The sequence below is a fragment of the Stegastes partitus genome, unplaced genomic scaffold (genome assembly GCF_000690725.1).
Source record: "Stegastes partitus isolate 25-593 unplaced genomic scaffold, Stegastes_partitus-1.0.2 Scaffold556, whole genome shotgun sequence".
Classification (NCBI taxonomy): domain Eukaryota; kingdom Metazoa; phylum Chordata; class Actinopteri; family Pomacentridae; genus Stegastes; species Stegastes partitus.
This window is the reverse complement of record NW_007578287.1, coordinates 331121-337504: the sequence shown is the minus strand read 5'-3', so window position 1 is coordinate 337504 and position 6384 is coordinate 331121.

Sequence of the window (6384 nt, the reverse complement as noted above, 5' to 3'; positions counted from 1 at the left end):
CTGTCATGGCTTAATTTTCATAGAATTTTTATTTATTATTACTTTTGTCAGATTCAAGTTATTTCTGTGACTATTGTGGGTTTTTCTTTCATTAACTGAGGGGTACCAACAATTTTGTCCACGTGTGTATCTGAAGTCATATCATAGAAAACAAAGCATTTCCAGCCTATTTCAGAACTCCACATTCAAATGTGAGTTCTTGTAGGTAAATCCGCCATGCAGAAGGATTTGGCATTTCCTCATTATCTGGGTGAGGAAAGCTTTAAAATAGCCTTCACGTTGGAATGTAAAAAGTCATTGACAATGTAAATGAATCAAAAGTCTTGAGTGTAACTTTGGTTAATAGAAGTCTAACTCTAACTGATCAAAGTGGAGTTTCAGTATACATTAAAACTACGTGTTAAACAAAGACACACTGTGATCAGTAGTAGTTGTATTGTTACCATTGCCAAGTCAAAAATGATGTTTTGACTCTAAGAAATGTAAAACTGAACAGCTGTCAACTTCTGATCCTATGAATCCCACCATCTGTTGCTAATGTTGGCAGAAAGTAACAACTGCCCAATCACTGTGCCTGTTTCTCCACTGTAGGTCAGACCTCAGATCATTTTGCAGTTGCAGACTACAAACATGTCGCTAACTTTAGCACAGTTTAAATGGAAATTGGAAATATTAAAGCATCAGACCAACTATATGTGGGATAGAACATGACATGTTATAATTTATCATTTCAAAAAATTAGGGAATAAAATTAATAAATGTGACAATATTGATAGTAAATCAACATGTGGAGCTATCTATCTACAGGACTGAAACTGGTTTATGATAGAGGTCATGTTAAACTCAAACTGAAAACATTTTTAAGGAGGGATCAGTCATGTTGTCAGTAGTGATGTCTTGTTTTATAATGTTTTTGTTGTAGGCCTATCACAGTTTATGTCTTGTGCATTGCCTCTTGTGGTGTCCTCTATGTATTCTCAAAATGGGTTGTGTGTTTCGCATTTTAATGTGTGTATATTGTTGGTTTTGTGATTGGTACTGCTTCTGATGCTTTTGTTACGTTTTATGTCCTTAAAAGCCCCCACCAAAGAATGGCCATTGCAATAAAGCTTATATATACAGTAAATGTGATGATATCTAGCATCAGTCTATGCTACATATTTTTTCCATATACAAATAATTATTAAATAAAATGAATAAATAAACATATTTTTTGGTTGTTTTTTTGATGAGTCTGTCTGCTTTCAAACCATCAGTGAGCTTTTGTACAGCATACACACTGATTTTGTTTTTTTCCTACTGTCTAGTCTATATATTTAAAGCTATTTAGTGATTATCAACAACGCTGTTATCGTCCAAAATCAGCTAGCAAGTTAGCTCTGCTCTGACAACGGGAACTACAATCCATTCACTTAACAGGGTTCTCACCAGAAATGTTTGACATCTAATTAATTCCATCGCATTGACGTTACCGTACCTGTGTCTTTTTCCTGTTTTTCTTCCTCTTCTTTCCTTCCCTGAGCGCCACTCTTCATAATGTATAAACCAATCGGAAATCTGCAGCCAAATACTGCCTGTGCATTCCGGCCACTTCCCCTCCTCCGCTTGTGGTGCCCCCGTGAATGTCGGCGCCCTTAGCATTTGCCTATACTGCCTATGCCTAGGGCCTGCTTTGCCCAGATGTTCATTCCGCAAAACTTGCGGCTGAGAGACTTTGCTGGGCATCAGGACAGAGAATGGCGCTGGAACTGCGGCGATCGGTTGTGATTTGGACATACTACACCAACACAGAGTCCGATTCCCTGAGAGAGAAGGAAGCGCAAACGGTTTGAAACAAAGGGGGAGGAAGAGGGCCGAGATCCATGTTAAAGGCTAACCCCTCCAGCCCAGCAGGACCGTCTTCCTACTCTCCAATGTCCGCCCCCTCGACAACAAGCTGGACGAGCTATGTTTGCTGAGAGAAACCCATAGAGAGTGGAGAGACTGCTGAGTGTTTGCTTTTACAGAAACATTGCTCCATGACACCATCCCAGACGGACATACAGCTGGAGGAGTTGACATTGTTCGGGGCGGACAGACAGACAGCTAGCTCTGGGCAGCACCTGCAGCTTCACCATCGTTACACCATCGTGTGTGTCTTTGAGACCCTGAAGACCTACCAGGACCTGAAGAGGTTCGCCATGTTCAACGTGATGGCGGTGCGCATGGAAACCATCACACATTAAAGACACTATGTAGGCATAGTTCTTAACACAAACATTTGTTAATAACAGTAACATTAATACTGAAACCGAAACCTTTTACTTCCTATAAACAGGTTTAAAATTATTGGCTGTTGAAGTATATGGGGTCAGTCCTTTATTGAGTTTAGTTGTATTTTTTTTGCTAGGAACTACTACGCATTTATTTACACCTGACTCCCAAAATGTCAGTGCCACCTACCATAATGAACAACCAAATGACTCTCCCTTTCCCATGGGAGGATATGAAAATCTGGTTCAGAGTCATGACACGTGATTGCCAGCCAGGCTATGAAGAATAACAACAAACCAAGAAACTGAGAAGAGCCTTGCTGGAACTGCAAGCTTCCAATAACTTACCTGGACCGTATATCATCAAGACCAATACCCCTTTTCGACTGAGCTGATTCCAGTGCTAGTTCAGAGCGAGAGCCTGACTTAGCCCCAGTTCTTTGTGTTTCCACCACCTACACACTGGTTCCAGGTTCTCAAAAGCAGTGCTTAGCAAGCACCAACTCTTTGCTGTGCCACAGCTAAGAGCCGAGTATATCAGGGGCTGGGTTATTGTGACCAACAAGACTGGTGGAAACACAGAACTGACATTGTTAAGACAGCCGAGGGAGTAGCTACATTTTTGAAAAACTCAATAGATAAACATGGATGCCAAAGCCAAGCAGCAGTGGTTTGAGGAGTGCGTCCTGGCACTGTGGTCTTCGACTGAAATCCAAAATAAGTTAGAGGGAGCCTCTCGGACCAAGCCTGCATTCGAAAAAATCCAGCGGGAGATGGCTACAGCCGGGTATGAGTGGACCCTCGTCCAACTCCTCAATAAACTCAAGAAACTGAAAAAGGAACTACATTGACCAGAAATGGCTATGGTATGTAGTGACATAGTGACATGATGTAATGGCGTGGCTCTAACTTGGTTCCTTGCCAATGGAAAAGCAAACAGGTTCTTACAAAGTGCCAGTAAAAGACTTTTACTAGCTCTGCTTTGGGCGTTAACCATTTGTTGTATTTAATATGAGATGACGCTATGAGATGACTGTTGTTGTAAATATGCGCTATACAAATAAAATTGAATTGAATTGAATTGAATTGAATATATTCATCTGAGCAACATAGTGGCCACACAGCAGGGCATTCTGGTAGATAGGTTTAGATGCATATAACATAACAGGACCTGTCCAGCTGGGTTGTATATCATTCTTTTGTCTCCTGTCTTGTTTCCTCTCTACCGCGCTATCTAGTTAAAGCAAAACATGCAACCTGTACAAGTAGCAGTTCATTTTTTTCTTTGGGGTCTCCCACAAGCTAAACTCAAGCCTGGCCAGGGGTATAAAATGCTTTAAAAGAACAAGTGACACAGAGGCTATCTACAAGAAGGGCCTGAGCTGCCTCTACTTCCTCAAGAGGCTCAAGTCCTTCAATGTATGCAACTGCATGCTCCTGATGTTTTATCAGTCTGTGGTGGCGAGTGCCATCTTTTTTGCTGTGGTGTACTGGGGCACAGGTATCAAGGTGAAGGATGCCAACAGACTGAACAAACTCATCAGGAAAGCCCAGTCTGTTGTTGGCTGCCAGTTGGTCACCCTGGAGGAGGTGGTGGAGCAGAGGATGCTGATCAAACTGCAGGTCATCATGGACAGCACCTCACACCTCCTCCATAAAACTGTGGACAATCTGAGGAGCAGCTTCAGCAACAGACTGATACAACCCTGCTGCTCCAAGGAATGTCACAGGAGGTCATTCCTCCCAACAGCTACAAGACTTTTTAATGCTTCATTATAAGCACATTTGCACATTCTGTCCATTTGCACATTTGTGTTATCTCTTATATATTCTTGTATATTTGTTGACTTTTCTGTATTATATTTTCTATATTTTTATCTTATTTTGTTTTACATTATTTAAGCTTCATTTTATACCCCAATATTCTGTGTTGTCTTTGCTTGTTTACCCCTTGTTGAATATTACAGCTGTAACAATAGAATTTCTTTCTGGGATTAATAAAGTCAGTATAAGTCTAAGTCTAAACAATATCCAATGCCTCACTTTCTAACTCCACAGACCTTTTAGACCTCAGGACATTACCCAGTGGAATCTTGTGTGAGCTAATGTATTGACCAAACCATACAGTATATCCCCATCTGTGGAATCAATGTCTCTGCACAGGTCCACAGTGCTGATAGGACCACATTGATTAAAAAAGTCATTTAGTTCATTAGTGCTCTCACACTTACCATTGTAGATTGGCTCTGACCTACTGGGTGACTTGAGAAGTGTCTCAATTTGTTTTTGTAGTTTGCATGCTGATTTGAGTACAAAAACAAAAAGAAAAAGTGAAGATGTACAAATGTAGGCTATTCATAGCTCATAAACAAAAATGTAAAATTAAAAAAAAAAAAGTAATGCTGGCAGTATTGTTCACAATGTTTCTTAAGAGGTGGGATGTTTCATTGCTTATTTGTTTTTTGTATTGGTTTTGCTTTGTTTTTTTGAGACAGAATTGTAAACTGTTCAGCATAAACCAATGTTTTTTTGGGGGGTAAAAACGTTTTGTAAATATGATGTGATGCAGGGAAAGTCAGGTGTACAAATATAAATACATTAATTGCAAAGATTGTACATATCAGATATGAATTTCTTTAACTTTATCAGGGACAAACATCTTTTGAGCATCTTTTGTTTTGCCCAAAGATTCCTGTTAATATTTGGAAACATCACTTTCAAAACTAAAGAAAGCAACTAGACAGTATCAAGTAAAGGATTGCTGCAGGGTGAATGAGCATAGCTATGATATGGTATAAATGTTAGTGTCATCACACTGTGGTAGCACACAGTCAACAGAATTGGTTGATACACATTTGCATGCCCTCTTATGGGATCTTGGAGTCATTTGCAAAACCAGAACAAGACTCCACAACTATTTATACACTATCTGAGCTCTACTGCCCTCTATTGTTACAAGTGAAGACTGCATTTGCTAGTGTAAAAGTCTCCGCTGCACTTGTTAAAGTGCTGTTAAATGTTAGCGTCTGCAAATAGAATATCTACTGCTCCAGTCCTAATGTTTAATCTAACTGACTATGAGGTTGATTAGATATAATTCTACAAATGTACACATCCTGTAAAGATCAGGGCCACTAGATGAATGCAACTGTATTTTTTTAGGTGTTTAATTGCATCATTGCAGGGCTACAAAGCACCCAAAAGGTAAGGGTGGTGATATTTTTTGGATTATTTTTTCGTTTTTTGACACATTAGGTGTAACAGGGTATAACAGTAATCCCATTGCGTTGAAGCTACTGTGTGTTTCTAACAGCCTTTCAAAAGAAAAAATGCACAACAAATGCATAAAACATCATTTCATTTGTCCTCTCTGTAGTGTTTTTAATGTTTTCTATGGGCTCCCTAAGGGTCAAGTGGGGACTTTTGTTCTGGGCTACTTTTATGTTGCCTCATCATAATTTTTGTAATGTTTTTTTTATTTTTTATTTTTGCAAGCTATGGTGAAGATATATTGCACGGAACCACAAAACTTTTTTATGTGTAGGAAATGCAAATGCAAAAGTTGCCCAGGAAAAAATCCCTATGGCCCTTCAGTACAATTTGAAGTTATTCAGCTGGTTGTTAAGTGTCCCACTCTTCACCAGAAATTAACCTATTCAAATGAAAAGAAAAACTGGTAATGTGTGCGCTGTGCGGAGTTTTTCTGAATCAGTTCGAGGCTGACACTGTGAGCGGCTTGCTTTCTGGCCAACAAGCTTGATATAAATGTTCAAGCATTTTACAGTTTGTTTGTTTTTTTGCCTTAAACAAATTGGTTCTGGTATTGTTTCATTTTCTTCAAATAATGACAGGACGAGCTGGAGAAGCAGAGTGATTTGCATAATGATGGCACTGGTAGAAAAGCATTTTATTCCAAAAATGAACAAGAGATAAGGAACAATGCACAAAATACATATATTTTAAACAGCATACATACAAGAATGCATCGTCTTGCATGGTTCGTATTCATATAAAAATCAGGCACAACTGCAACATAGAACAAATACTGTTCCACAAAAATGTGGCAGGTTATTTGAAAACTACCTTTCCCTGTATCCTTTGCGAACCACAATTGGACAACGAGCCAATCTGC